The sequence below is a fragment of the Microtus ochrogaster genome, assembly GCF_000317375.1.
Source record: "Microtus ochrogaster isolate Prairie Vole_2 chromosome 14 unlocalized genomic scaffold, MicOch1.0 chr14_random_1, whole genome shotgun sequence".
Lineage (NCBI taxonomy): Eukaryota > Metazoa > Chordata > Mammalia > Rodentia > Cricetidae > Microtus > Microtus ochrogaster.
This window is the reverse complement of record NW_004949096.1, coordinates 22,110,578-22,126,642: the sequence shown is the minus strand read 5'-3', so window position 1 is coordinate 22,126,642 and position 16,065 is coordinate 22,110,578. Positions and strand designations below refer to the sequence as shown.

General features: G+C 43.1%; 1 long non-coding RNA gene across 1 annotated transcript; it reads left to right on the top strand.

The window, feature by feature from the left end:
• Positions 1-266: 266 nt before the first annotated feature.
• LOC113457969 lies at positions 267-7,236 on the top strand. Its single transcript, XR_003378437.1, has 3 exons — positions 267-789; positions 6,719-6,795; positions 7,099-7,236. It is a non-coding gene; the product is annotated as an uncharacterized LOC113457969 (long non-coding RNA).
• Positions 7,237-16,065: the final 8,829 nt, after the last annotated feature.

Genomic DNA, 16,065 nt, shown 5'->3' with positions numbered 1-16,065 from the left:
AGAGAGAGAGAGAGAGAGAGAGAGAGAGACAGACAGACACCACATACATACCACACCATACACACACACAGAGAGAGAGAGAGAGAGAGAGAGAGAGAGAGAGAGAGAGAGAGAGAGATCGGAGACACACATACACACACACACACACAGAGAGAGAGAGAGAGAGAGAGAGAGAGAGAGAGAGAGAGAGAGAGAGAGACGTTCTTTTTGACCCCCTTTGCATCTTGGTTTCTTCTTGAGCTTCTGAGCATCCCAAACTAGCTAAGACCACCGCTTGCCTAGATTCTTTGCAGAGTCTGAGGAAATTTGGCCTGGTTTTCCTAGGACTAGGGAATGAGCTCCGGAGGTCAATAAAGCCCTCCAAAAATGATGAATGATTGAGCACCTGTGATGATGATAGTGATTACCAGAGCAATTAAACAGTTTGATTAAATGAGCCATCATAACAATGATGTCTGCGGGAAATCGGCCTTCTCATATAAAGACACTGTGGAGGGGCTGGCAGAGGCGCGGAGAGCGCGCCGGGAGAGGGGCCGCGGCCCGCGCGGGGTTGACTCCAGTGGCCAAAGCAGGGACGGGACGGCGGGCTCTGGGAGCAGACTCAAGCCCAGGCTTTCCGACTTGGTTCCTCCCTGGCTTCAAGCCTAAAACACCCGATTCTTCTGAAACCTGAAGGACCACAGGGTCCTTTCCCTTCCCCCTCCCCCTGTTTTTTTCTCCCTAGAAGAACTCCAAGATTACAAACATCCACTTCATTTGACGCTCTTACTCGTCGACACATAAGAAAAGGTAAGTAAAAGAAAAGGAAAAGTTGTCTTCACATTTTTATTTCAAGGGGTGGGGGGGCAATTAAACATTCTCAGTTTAGCCGCCTAGGAGTAGAGAGAGACAGAGAGACAGAGACAGAATTTGGGAGAATTTCTGGCCTGACTAACCACTATTTTCTGCCTCGCGGAGTTGTGGATGGTAATGGGTCCAAGTTGTCGGTCCAAGGCGGCTGGAAGAGTTTACACTCAGTTTTAACTCTTCTAATTGTTCTTCATTTCAACATTGACTATTTATTATCGCCAGTAGGATTGTTGCTATTTTAAAGTCCGGGTTAGGTAAAAAGTTTCTTTTTCAAAAGGACTCAAGTTTCCGAGAGATAAACGCTTTCGCCAAGAACAAGTTCTGTCTTTTAGTCTAAGCATGCTTAACCCTTTTTTTCTTTTTCTTTTTTTTTTCTTTTTCTTTTTCTCTTTTTTAACACCACTACTCACCCCTTACCCTATTGATATAATAAAGCAATTTAGCATCCCGGTGACCTTTATTTAGCAAAACTTCACTAGCATTAAAAATAGCAGTAATAAGGTTTCTACCTGAGTAAAAATTCAGACAAATTAACTATTTCTGTTTTTTAAAGGAATTGTTGAAGAAATAATGGCTTGATTAGCTGGTGGTGATTTGGGGTTTTATAAAAGAAAAGCGTAAACCGCTTCCTACGATGGGCAGTGCAGAGAGGGTCTTTAACCCGAACCCCTCTCTTCCTCTTTCACCAGGGAATTTCTTATGTATTTTGTCTGATACATTAAAGGAAACAGCAGGACTATCTGTTGGATATAGGGGGCAGAAAGAAAGGGCATTTTAAGATATTTTCAAAAAAAAAGAAATAATTTTTAACGAGATTTTTAGTTAAGAAGTGTGGGATGGTTGGAAATCGCACACTACTGAAGAACAGCTGTATGCCTCTGAAATACACTTTATCTAAAAGGAGGTGCTGTTTCCTAGCAACTAAAAGGGGATTTGTTGCTCAGATGCATGCTATTGGTGAAACTATTAGTTTAAATGTTAGCTTTTAAAATCCACAGCTACACTACACCACATGGGAGATGAAACTGGAGTTGGTTCAGTGTATCTCTCCTGGTTACTGGGATGACTTCAAAAGAACTACGATTATCAAGGAATTGTGGGTATTTTATTAATAATACAGCTGCAAAGGGTTCTTCTAGTTATGGATTGATTGCCTGTTTTCCATCCCTGATTGCCCTGTCTGGTAGAAGCCATCCCACAGAAGCGTGGTGCCCACACTTTCTCTTCTCTGTCTGTGTGGACGCCTTGTTTTCAGAGCTCGGCACTCCACACCCTGGTCGTGGATGGATTTCCTCTCCTTCATTTGAGGTGAAGGGAAATAGGTGGGGCAGCCCCAGAGACAAACAAGAGATGGGGGGGTCACAGGCGCATTGCACACCTCAGTCAACAGTCAGCTCCTCCTGCCAGGCTGGAAATGGTTTTAACAGGCGGTAAAATTTCATCTTGCGGTGTCAAATTGGGGTCATTTTGGGGTTAGAGTTCTCAGTGTCCGTGAGGAGCTGTCCAGCTGTGTGGGGACTCATTAACTGCAAAAGATCTGTTTCAGTAAAAACAATTCAAAGACAATCAGAAGGCTAAAGACTCTCTACAAATCGCATTTTACAAGTGCGCCAGAACAAATATGGTTGGTAAAACCTATTTCTTCACAATCCCAAATCAGCTACTTAGCTCTGGAGTGGGGGGTGGGAACATTGAATTAAAAAGGAGGTGAAAGGGGGGGTACTGAAGGGGGGTGAATGAGAAGGAGAATTGGGCCTCTCAAATTTAAGAGTCTGTTTTTAATCACCCCTTTCTTATTGAAGCATCCCCTAGACTTCTGAAAAGCACTCCTTTCTGTTTCTCCTTTTCTTCTTTTGATCCCTTGTGGAATGTTACTATAGGTAACATTAAGGATTTGAAAGAATAATGTAAGCCCCCTAGTTCTGTAGTCCAATGGCATTGGCTTTCGGGAGGGGAGTTCATTTGAAGTAGCACTTCTAATCTGGAACTTTATTTTAGCTGAACTTGCTCAGGCTTCTTGAGGTGGTATTTGTGGCTGTTCCTTTTATATGTCCCCCCCCAACACACACACAATTTCCAGATCCTCTGCACAGATAACTTTAAATTCCTCAGAACTGTGAAGTCCTGAAGTGTTAATCTGTGTATTAAAATCACCAGATTTAAATCCCTTTTGTCTTCTTTACAACAGTTAGAACAATTGATGCTTTACTACACGAGCAAGTAAATCCAGCCTTAATCTTGTTTGTAACTTCAGTTAATGTTTTGATTTGGAATATTTTGTATTAAAGAGACTTTTATGTAAAAAAAAAAAAACCCTGAGGTTGTGTTTGATTTGGGGGAACCTCAATTTGAAGAAAGATGACCTATTCCTTGGACTTAAGAGGATTTCATTGGGTCAAGGAAGAGTTCAGGGTTAAAATAGGAGGTTAAACATGGGAAACGCCAGGATTTTTTGACAAAACGAAGTAGATCTATAAAAGAAAAGTATCATTAGGAAGGATATTTATTTCCTTGGATTACTGAACCTAGCAAGCAAGCAAAAAAAAAAAAATCCTCAAAAGGCACCATCCACAACTCTCTTTCTCTGTCTGTATCCCACCCCCGTTCCCCTTGTCCCCTTTCCCTCCGCGCTGCTTCCCTTTGGGTTCTAAAGGAGGCTGAGTTTTTAAGTCCCTCTCCTTTCTCCGGGCTTCCCGGGGTGTTTGTAAATTGTTCTCCTAGGATTCTGTGGCCCTGCAGAAACCGCCCTGAGCCTAGTCTTCTTGGGACAAAGGCACGGGGCTGTCTTGGTCCTGCTTCTGGATGACAGTTGGAATTTTTTAGACATAGTTCATTTCGTGTTTCTAATAACGTGTTTGTCCCACTCTGCCCCTTGGAGCCACTTTTAAAACGTCTCTTCTCCTTAAACCGCCCCTCGTCCTTGTGAACGGTTTTTGACCTCCCAAGCGCTGTAACAGAGAAGTTAGGAAGAATTCTCCTCGCTTCCTTACCTGTTACCTTGCTTTGTGTTCTTTCTAGATGGCGTCTACAGGGGGAACGGGTTCCTTGGGGTCCCCTTTCCCCATCACCACCACTTATTATTTTTTGCTTTTGTTTTATATTTACTTTTATTTATTTATTTTTTGCTTTTTTTTACCCCTTGGAGTCCTATTATAGATTTCCCTCCCTGGAAATAATACTATTAAAGCAATCTACAGCTTAAAAAAAAAGGATGTAGTAGAATTGCTTCATTTTGCTTTTTCCCTGTCTTATTTCTTCCAGTTTTAGCTGTTTCCCTGTGTCGCGGAAAGAACGAGTTTCAATAAGTAGCCCTCTAGCGCTATCTGGCGGGGCTCCAAACGCGCCGAGCACGACGCCGCTGTCAGTTTCTCCTTTCCGCGCCCTTCCCCTCGCGTCTTCCACAATCTCTGGTCTCTTTTGCTCTCTGTACCCTACCTATTTCCAGTTCCTTCTTTGCCCCTTCTTCCCCTTTCTATTCTTTATTACAGTTTCCAGGGCAGACAGCGAACCCTGTACCGGCCAGCACCTTAGCCCTTGCAACTAGATGGCAGTCCGGCCACCCAGATCTTGCAGGCTTTCCAGTCCTGAGCCAGCGTGGCTCACGTCCATCTTCTCCCTTTGATGAGCACTTCAGCGGTGTTAAACGTGATGACAAGTCCCACGGTCTCCGCGGGCGGTGTTTTGAAGGGGCTTAAAACTACAATTGGGAAGTTTGGTGGAAAGAAACAAGACACTGGACTTCCCCCGCTAGCACAGTCCGGGTTAAGTTTGAGGTCTGAATGCTGGGCACCCGGTGTGATTGGAAAGGGGCATCTCAGGGACTGGACAGCAGGCAGGGGGTCAAGTCTTTGCCAAAGGAATGAGGTTCCGGTGGAACACGTGCTCTCAGCACCCCAAGATCTAGCTTTCCAAGGGATCGTCTCAGTCTGCAGTCTGCATGCATGGCGCCTGCCCATTTTCTCTTCCTCAGTTAACCAGATTTATCCACAACATCCCCACCAAACACATGCACAATCAGGAGAGAAGTGTCAAAAGCAGGAGTAGGAAAGCCCCCTAGAAAACCCACAGCCAACACACACCGCGCGAGAAAGCCAGTGGTTCTAAACCCGAGTCACAGGCATCTTTCGGTAACCTATAAACGCCCGCGGTGTTAACCGAGGTTTGAAGAGGCAGAGACCAAGACAGGCGTCTCATCACAGGGCTGCTATGTGTATTCATATTCTCTATTTCTCTCCCCTTCCCCTTCTCCCTTCCCTTCCCTCCCTCCTTTTTCTTTCCCTCACTCTCCCTCTCATCCTTTTCTTCCTCCCTTTCCCTCACGCTCAGCAGGAGAGAAACCTTCAATCTTTGCTTTAAGCAATCTTCCACTTACTCCTCTAAATGCCGGACACACGAGTCTGAAGGCCAGTTATGAATGTGTTTCTTAAGAGCCAGTTATTGCTCTGAAGTAGAAATGAGGCCACATGCCCTAACATATCTAGAAGGTGGCTACTACAGGTGTTAGAAACTTTGCCCTTCTAAGTTTTCTGAACAAGAGTCTCAACTCTGGACCGGCCTGTATAAAAACCAGCAAAACAGAATGGCAAAGAGCAGGGAGGGTGAAGAATTCTCCCACTCCCCAGTGCTGAGGGAAGGTGCAGTTTGCTTGTAATTAATTGAAGATTGTTATAAGGTCATCATTAGTCAACGTGCAAATAATTGCTGCCCATTTTTACTTAAAATTGACCAGCTCGAGTATGAGAGATCGATTCAGAGGATAAAAATGATGTATCAAAACATCAATGTCGATTATTTGAAATATTGTCGTCGAATTTTTTTTTATTGCTTCATCGGTTAAGTGTCTGAAAGTGCGGTGTTCAAACATATATTTATGTTGTCAATACTGTCAGAACTGTCAGTTTTACACTACCGGATTTGTACTACATTTCAAATTTGTTCATTTGCATAAAATGCCCACCCTAGGATTCCCCTCACTCCCACCCACCCCATCTCGGGGAAAATCCCTGTCAGTTTCTTCAAAGGATTCTGCTATCATTGCCTAAACTAAAGTGGGCACTGCTTCTTTTACTCAAATTCCCAGGACGAATTACACATCTTTTTGCACCATTTTCTAACTTTGGAAGAGGCACTTCCTCCTTTTTGCCCAACTATGCCTAGCATAACCTTTTCTCCAAGACAGCATTGGAGCAATGTATACATCATCTAGCTTCAAAATACCGCACTTGGGTAGGAGAACTGGTTCAAACAGATTCCACCTTACCTTCTCGACCACCTTCAGGCAAACCCAGACTCCACCAAGCCTGGGCATCAGGGCCTACCATCAAAATACCTGAAAGATTGAAATCTTCCAGGAAAATAAATGTAGGAGTAAAAATACCTTTTCTTTCTTTTTTTTTACTTAAAAGCTGCGATGGTAGGAGAGGAAATCACACACATAAGTGATCTGCACGTTTTACCTTTAAAAGCTTTTGAACTCCATCGAAAGACACAGGTTGCAAGCAGAACTGACAGTTTTAATTCTACCCATTTTCACGTAGCACGTCAGATCAGAGGCACTCATTTATTTTATGGGGTGGGGCATTAGAAAAGCAGATAGGGTGAATTCGATTATCTCTATCCTAAAAATCCCAGAGAAACTGAACTCTCTTATTGAAACGCAAGCATTCCATCGCGCTTGTACAATTAGTCTAGACTAATTGAAATTTATAAATTCACATTCTGCTTAATCTTAGGCTTTTCATCCTCTCAACACCCCCCCACGCCCCGCCCCGCCCCCACCAGGATTCCAGCAAAGTCTGGTAGGTAAGGACGTGACGTTGTTTTAGTAAGCCTAAAGCACTTTCATTACCCTTTTAATGCATTTAAATAGGTCTGTTTGGATATTCAAAGAAGCTACACCTACAAAGACGGTTTGGCTCCGTGCCGTCAATCCCAGCATTAAAAAAGGTAAAAAAAATAAATAAATAAATAAAATCTGAGCGTCCCTATACTCATCCTTGCCTCGAATAAATAATTAAGTAAGTAAATAAATAAAGTGCGAGGCAAAAGAAAGTTTACTGCTTGCATCTGTTGGTCCTTGTGCGCGCATGTATAAACATCTTGGAGTCAGTGTTTGTACGTTAATCTCCCCCCCCCCGTAATCCCCCTCCCCGACAAGGGCGTGGAGAGATCGCCCCCAGAGAGCCGTGTTTACTCGTTTTTTTTTTTTTTTTGTTTTTTTTTTTAAATCTCTCGGCTATGTCTGACAAGTGTTACTTGAAGAAAGTCATCGGCCTTCTCGAGATACTTCCAGGTTTGCTGTAATGATCTGCAGAAGAGAACCGCCACCACTTTCTCACATCCCAAGGTGTTGGCGGAACTGGAGCGAGGGGAGAGTGACTGCCAGGCTTAATTGCGGAGGGGAGGGAGGGGTGCCTCCCGGGTTCCGAACCGGGGCGGGGGTTGGGGAGGTAAGATGAAACCCAGGTAGGGTCTTTCTGGACTTCTGGACGCTGAAGTCACCAGTTGGAGACTATTTGGACAAGGTGTGATTGTCTTATCCCCCCCCCATCCCAATGCCTTTGGGGAGAAGTGATACCCTTGTGTAACAATTAGCTCAGACAATAAAAATAATTGGAAAATCAGTTGGAATTTCTGAGTTTTTAATTACGTTTAATTTTGCACTAAGCCGTAAAATTACGAATGCCCCTCAATTAAACACTTTCCTCTTGCAAAGCGTTTAGCAACAATTATTCCTTAATCAGTCTGAATGTGAGTCACAAATGGTGCTTTTCCACATCAAAAGGACGTCCTTCCACGTTACCTTTTAGTCATAAGAGGATTAATTCCTGTAATTAGAGGGATAAATATGTGCATAAATATCTCTCTCACTCTCTTCTTTAAAACAACAACAAAACACAGTGGGCGCAGAAAGGGGAAGTGTTCATGCCGCTGAGGGGTGGGTTTTGGCCGGACACCCCTTTGCGTGCTCTGGCCACGGGAATCCCGGGCTGCGGGCGTCGTGGAACTGGAAGGACACACAAGCACTCACACTCAGGGATGCGCTCGGCTCGGGCCGCAAGTCCAAAGCTGGGGTTGCGAGGACCCGAGTCCAGCCAAATTCTTCCAGATTGCATTCCACACCCCACTTTCGCCTCTGGCCGGCGCAGCAGGACTTCATTCTGGTCGGTGCCCTGGTCCCCTGGAATGGAAGTCTCTGCCCTAAGCCGGAGCTCCAGTTTGACTTTTCAGGCTGCAAATAAAAATTGAGCATGACCTTTTAAAACTCCAGTGTGAATATCTCATTTACCTAATGACTTTATGTCACCTACGGAGAAGGTCAATTTCCTCTTAACCTTTCCCCCGCTGCTGCAGTAAGCATTCTTCCCTAATCAATGGTGGCTCGAATGATCAATTCCCATTTTATGATCGCTGACAAAGTCTGGCTAGGGGTGGGGAGTGAGGACCCAAGTTGTTGGCTAGGCCAGGACTGGGGCGTCGGGTACGCCCAGCTCCGCCTGGAACCTCGGGAGGCTGCTCTCTCTCTCCACTGAGTTCAGAGACCTTGGCAAACTTCCCTCCCCCACCCGCCGGCGAGACTTCTGAGTTGTCACTAATCCGAACCTGAAATTCACCAGAGCCCCTTTGGTTACCGACAACGCGCCTCGCTGTTGCTGGGCCTCCCGCTTGCCCATCCTCCAAATGCTTTCTTTTCTAAGTCTTGGAGTAGGTTTGCCAGACCCTAAGGAGAGAGAGTGTGCGTGTGTTACTTTTGTTTTTCGAAATTAAAATTATCTCTTGCATCTTCACCGTGGATCTCTCAGCTCCTCTGTGTTAACTTCATGTAAACAAAGCAACAACAAAAGCCCAAGGGCCAGGGATTCTCTGATTCATTCTCTCTCTTTCTCTGTCTCTCTGTGTCTCCTCTCTCTCTCTCTCTCTCTCTCTCTCTCTCTCTCTCTCTCACTCTCTCTCTTTCTTTCTCTCTCTTCCATTGAGGAAGTCCGAGCCTTTCTCAAGTCTGGGAAACAAGAGGCAAATTACTAAATGAAAGCTGATTTGGTGTAAGTTTACATCTCTTCATCTTTGTGTGTTCAAGGTGATCACCTCCCTCTTCCACACTCTCCTACAGCAGTTGACTTTCGCAGACATTTCTTGACACCAGTTCTCCACAGAAACCTGGAAATTCACCTTATTCCACCCCAAACCGGTTTTCAAGGACTTTCAAGACCTGCTGAAGTCGCTGACTTATTATCAACCGACTGGCAGAGCCTTGCCTAGCTAAGATTCCATCACAGGAAATCCATCGCTCTAGGAAAAAGATGTCCTGTGGGCGGGGTTTGGGGAGATTTCCTTTGAGGGACAATTTCTCAGTTCTGTGCTGACCAGCTAGTTAAAACAGAAACTTTAACTCTTGAGATTTCTGTTTGGCCTGCTCTGCCTATGGTGACTCTCTTTGTAAAGGATTATAAATTACCCTGTTAGCTCAAAGTATCTCATTACTTGTGGGCAGGTATTTTGCAAAAATTTGAGTCTTTGAGGTAATCAAATGAAAACGTAACTTTTCCACTGTTTATCCGCCACTCTGACCTAAGAACAAACAAGATAGAATGAGCGGTCAAGGTGACTCATTAGCGTTGTTCCTCAGCAGTATGGCCACTCTTGGCTCAGGCCCATGATGCTGGCTTGAGATACTCAGAGACAGCAAAGGACAAGTCACGCTCAGGAACTGACCGGGACAGAGTGCTTAACCCCCCAGTCTTACAGCTTGTCATGATACCTACCAGGAACTACGTTTGCCGGTCTTAATGAGCTGGATTCTGGATTCAACCAGGCACAAGGGCCTGGTAAAGCCCAAGCTGTACTTTGCAACACTTTGGCTTTTAGAAGATTTGTCTCCTATTTCATTGAACTACAACCTGTCTGTGGGTCAGGAAGTTCTTATACTGGAAGCTTCCCTTGACTAAGAGAACACAGTGGGACTTTTATCTCTGTTTGTCAGAGGAGCAGACAGATAGGGGATGGGCCCCTTGACCTCAGATGATTACCAAATCTTTCCTCTTCAGCAAACTTAAATCTCACATGAAGAGTAATTACCAACCTCTGAGAATTTCCTTTTCTTATCTTAACAGCTTTCATGGGGATATTGAAGAATACGCTTGGTAGTCATTTCAGGTTCCATTGCATTTCAACATCTTGCATTCTTCCCATTTCTTCCCCAGACTCCATGAACACAGTTAGCACAGTCTTGGGCTACCTCCTAAACCAGTATGCCAGCTCCACATCCATCTCCAACCCAACAGAGAGCAAAGCTATGCATTCCTCCCTTAGCCATAGGACTCATTCAGAGATGCCTGGTGGATGTCTGAAACCATGGAAAGTACTGAACTCCGGTATGCTTTTTCCTGTATACACTTACCTATGATAAAGATTAATCTATAAATTAAACACCACAAGAGAGTAACAGGCATAGCCAAAGAGAGCAATTTAAAAAAATATGCTGTAGCAAAAAATTATTAAAACTTGTGAATTGCTTATTTTCTGACTTTCCCATTTAATGTCTTGGGTCTAGGGTTGACCATGAGTACTCGAAATGGCAAAAAAGCAAACCCTCAAATAAGGGGTACTGCTATAAACTAGACTGTGGAGACTCCTCCACATTAAGAGTGCTTAATCTGGAAAGCACTTTTGAAGAAAGTTTGTCTTATTTTGTTTTGTTCTGTTAACAGTAATGCTCCCCCCTTTTGTCCCTAGAAGCATCTCATTTGGGGCTATAAGTCAATGTATGTGTCACAAGACAAGACACAGTCCTGGAATGGGAAGAATGTCCTCACACACCACGAGCTGCTCAAGGCTATATAAAGAAAACCTTGCACCTCTTTGTGGGAAGATATCTCCTTCAGACATCTCCAGTGGTGAAAGGGTCTCAACAAAAAGGAGCTTCAGGGACTGAGGGGACTCAGAATGTGACCTGGAGGCAGGTCCTGGCCCTGGGTCTGTCCCCAGCTAACTGTATACTCTTAAAGCACCCAAGCCATTTTCTTTAAATTGAAGCGTAAGACTTGTACACATTTACAGGATCCAGTACCATGATTTAATATATACCTACAGTGTGTGATGATCAAACAGGACAAAAGCACTTCCATGTCATCAAATATTAATAAATTTTGGATGATAAAACTTCCATATTCTTCTAACTGTTTTGAAATGTAATAATATGGATTATTACAACCCATAGTTATCCTGATGTGCTATAAACAACCCAAATGAATTCCATCTAACTGTGTTTTGGTTTCCTTTTATTTCTTTCCGTCACCTCTTCCTCTGTTCTTTCCACTCTCTAGAGATTACTGTTCTGCCACATCCTTTGATGAGATCCACTTTTTGTTTCTGCGTTGTGTGGTATTTATTGGTCCAGTTCTGGCTTATTTCATTTAATATAACGACCTCCAATTCTATACATGTTGTCACAAATGACAAAGCCACATTTTCTTCTTGTGATATAATGTGCACACACACACACACACACACACACACACACACCACTTCATTGTGTCTCATACTTCCTTCACCTGCCATCCTTCAGTGTTCACCCCTATTGGCCTAATAGACCGTTAGTGTTTCACTCTTCAAGCGGCACGCACGGCATCTTTCGGTACTAGGAAAGCCAGCTGAAGGAAAGCAATGCTTTAATCAGTTTAAGACTGATTTTGTTGGGGCTGGAGAGATGGCTCAGAGGTTAAGAGCATTGCCTGTTCTTCCAAAGGTCCTGAGTTCAAGTCCCAGCAACCACCTGGTGGCTCACAACCATCTCTAATAGGGTCTGGTGCCCTCTTCTGGCCTGCAGGCATACACACAGACAGAATATTGTAAACATAATTTTAAAAAAAAGATTGATTTTGTTGTGCCCTGCCACCAAAATATGAGGGGACTTCAGCAGCGCAGTCTAGTTCTGATGGGTAGTGTTCTATTTTGTTTGCTTTGGAGACTTCTAAGTTCTCCCTGACCAATAATAACTCACGGGGAAGTATCCCATGTCTGACGCTGAAATTTTTATTTGACAACTCATCCTTTCTGGGAGCAGCTTTGTCCATGATGAGTATTTGTTGTTTTGTCTTTTTGACTACAGCCAGTCTAACTTGAATGTTATTTCTCATTGTAGTTTTAATGTACATTTCTTTGAAGATTATTGATTATTTGGCAATTTTCAAATATTTTTGGCCATGTCACTTTTCTAATGTGTTGAACATCAATAACTTTCAGCAAGAAATTGTGATAGTATCTGACATAGATGGACACCCTCTGCTGGCTCCTCAACACCCACTCTACTTTTTCCTTCTTGTTTTTTGAGCCTTGAGGTTGGCGTGAGTAGGTTCAGAACTCTACCATACACATGCTTTCCTGTTTAGTATGTCCAGAATGGGTCAAGTTCCTTTTGGGTGTTGATTCCTAGGGTCCCAGTGGGCTGGTTGCATATTCTCTTTCTGGGTTCAGGTAACCACGTTGTTCTCTGTCTTTGGGACTGTCTTTGGGGCACCATACTTTCCCCTTGTGGCTTACTTAATACCCTGCTCACACTTTTTAACTCTAGCTCCTTTCTTTATTAAGTTCTCAAATTACCCAGTTTGATGTGCTCCATCTGTTTACTTCTGGCCTCTGACTGGTACGCATGATGTGTTCGGAGGACCAAAATTAAAGGAGCGAGCGCAGGTAAGGCGTGTTTCACAATCCTTTGCATTCAGCAAAAGTTAAATAAAGAAGACACGTTATTTTTACAATCATTACCTGGTACAACTTCCTTATTTTAAATGTGAGGAAATTAAGCCCCAGAGCAGAGAATTAATGTATCCTAGACCCAATTAGCTCAAAGCAGTAACAACCCAAGGGCCAAATCCCTGGACTGTGGACCCAAGCTCACTGCTCTTTTGGAAAGATCTTGTTGAGTTGGGGGGGGGAGTGTCCTTTTTCCATAGCTGCATGGAAAGGAGGAGACGAGCTAGGGTCAGAGGCACATTCGTTAACATGTGCCTGCCAACTACCACCACCTTTATCTCTACTAAATTATTGCTGAAATAAAGTCTGTCTTGGCAATTTAGAACCCAGTGATTTCACAATGGATGGAACAGGTATGTAACAGGGTGTGAGATGCGTGCTTGACAGGTTAAAAACAAATTTATGAGCACAAATTGGAAGTTTTACCAGAGGGCATAATAATGCTTTCCAGACATGGAAGATATGGCAGCATTAATTTTCAAATAAAGGCTGATCTGGGGATTAGCAGCCTGGATTACACGGGAACTTCATAATTCTTTAGAACACACTGATGTGCTATGAACTCCTCTAGGAACAGTCCCAAGTCCTTGTCCACAGACACTGGGCGATTTAACTGCAGTAATAAGGCGAGGGAAATTGTTTACTCCTTCCTTCCTATTTTAACTCAGTCATTCAAAGAAATACTGAGTTTCAGTGTTCCTCTAGAACACTTATGGGTGTTGACACGTGAGGAATGCTTAGATACGTTTCGGGATTCAGTAGGCTTGTAAAGGGAGCTAGAGGGAGGTGTACAAACAGACTTTGGGAAGAGACAAGGAAGAAATATTCTGTTGCTGCTGTGTAGACACTGAAGAATCCATGGAGGGCAGGGAAATTGAGAGTGGAGGAGACGCCCTTGGGGAAGTCTAAGCGAAGAGCGGTACCTCTCCACCCAACTGCAATTTAGTCGTCTAAATCCTTCCAAACGACCAATGATGTCAACTTATTAATATTTAGCATTTTAGTAACCTAAGTATTAGTAATAATGTAAAGCATGTAATAGTGGATTTTTACTGTGCTATTATAGCAGGTTGACTGGGGTATATATGGAACTGAGAAAAATTTAAATAATGCTTCCCTTGGTGACTAGAGTGTATAATAGGAAAATTAAGGGCTTAATTCAAAAGGTGATATTATACACAGGCTCTGTGGAAAATGTCACCTGACAAAAAGATTGCATTAGTGTACTACACCAATTAGGTCTTGTTTATAGAATAAGTTGGGCTAGGCTCCACAGAGATGTAAAGATCCAGCTTTAAAAACGTGTTGGGAAAAAAAAAACGTGTTGGGATCTATGTATGCCTGGAGAAGAATTATGAAATAACGTTGTTTATTTATGAACTCAGGATTTATTCATCTGCAATCGGACATGCTAACAAATACAACACAACCCAAGTTAGCTATTTCTACATACTCATCACAACGTTGGTCATTTCTGTTTCAGTTGTGATTGATGCCTAAGGATGCTTTACTTTCCCTTGATGATGCTTCTACATTCTGTTGTCTTTCCACCCCAGATCTCTAACCTTGGTTGGTGCTTATTTCTGCTGTGTATGTCCACTGCCCTTATTTGTCTGAGCTTACTTCTCTATTTTTCTCCAGCCTCATGTCTCAAAAGCCACCTCCAGTCACATCAATTAAGTATGCATGCATGTCTGTACGTATTATGTATGTGTGTTCTTCTGGTTTAGTTACCCACAATTATGTCTACAACCCGGAACTTAAAGTATCTTTTAATGTCTCAAATGTGTAGAGTTGGGATTTTTTTCTTTCCCCCAATCTATCATGCATGTCATCACTTTCTATCACAACTTACTATTCTTTCATCATTGTGACATTTATTGTGTGTCTTTTTTGTTTTTGATTAGTTTCTGACAATTCATGAGACATATGTTGCTTTCTTTATCTCCTTCCCAATAAAGCATGGAGAAGCATTATCTTTTGATGCATACATTTATATTTTTTATTGTCTTAAAAATTAAAATTGATTGTGTGTGTGTGTGTGTTGGGTGGGGGAGGACATGCCTCAGCACTTATGTGGATATCAGAGTACAGCTTGCTAAAGGCAGTTTTCACCTTACATTGGGTGGATCCTGGGTATTAAGCTCAATTCCTCAAACTTGGCGACAAGTGCCTCTACCCCGCGGAGCCATGTCACCCTTTCCACCTCACCATCATCTCCACCATCTTATCCTCTTTGTGGTGACATTGCTATTTTTTTTTTTGAGTTACTTACTTTTTTAAAGATTTATTTATTTTATTTTATGTGTGTGAATACTTTGTTTACCTGCATGTCTATGTACCACATGTATGCCTTGGAAGTCAGACAAGGGCATTAGGGCCTCTGGAACTGCAGTTACAGAAGGTTAGGAGCTGCCAAGCATGTGATGGGAACTGAACCTCTTCTCCAAGAACAGCAAGTGCTCTTAGCTGCTGAGCCATTTTCCCTGCCACTGTGACATTACCGTTTTCAATGCCAGTCAACGATGTCTAGACTTTGGTTTTCAGTGTAGTATTTGTCATCTAGAGAAGTGTCTACAAACTTGGGCTGAAACTTGAGTGCCTTTCAAGACTCCACGTGCTGATCTTAGGGATGATCTTATTAGGAGGTAGTGACACCTTTAGGAGTTGAGCCTGATGGGAGGCTGAATGTTACTGGGTAGCTCTCCAGAGAACTAATGTGGGCCAAACCTTTTCAACACTCTCTATTCTCTACCTCACAGAATGCGTTTCTCCTGCCATGAACTTACTCATGTCTTGATGTACTATTGCTTTGTCATAGGTTCAGAGCAATAGGGCTGTCCAGTTCAGGAATAAGACTGTCAAGACTGTAAATTAAAAGTGTGCTATCCCTCTTATAAATGAAGTGTCTCGGATAATTTCTTACAGTAAAGGGAACCCAGGACAGGCAACAAACATGTAAGTAGGTTTATATAGATATATATTTATATACATTTATTTTTGTCTAAATTCTTGTAATGACTGTCTTTTCTTCAAAATCAGAATAGATTTCCTTGAATTAAAAGAAAGATGGGCTGAGGGCTTCTTGAAAATTTAAGTCAACATCCCCAAGGTTTTCTCATATTTGGACTGTTTTGAGAAAACCCCCAGGAGAGTCTTTACCTTAAACTTCAGGCATCTTCTGTTTCTTTGACTGGAGGATTCAGAGTTTGTAGGAAGTATTTCTGAGCCTGCACACTCCCCATTTGTGGGCAGTCATCCTCCGGAAGTTGTCCAAATTCGACAGGGACTTTAGAAGGCATTCTCCCCTCTTCTCTCCTTTGTCTCTTTCTCTTCCCATCTTTTCTCATTCCTCTCTTTCCTTGTTCCTTTCCCTACCAGCTACTCAGAACCTTCCAACTGTTCTCATCTCTCTAGTTCTCCTGGAGAGAACTACTGTTCTACTTCCTGCCTCACCTAGACCAA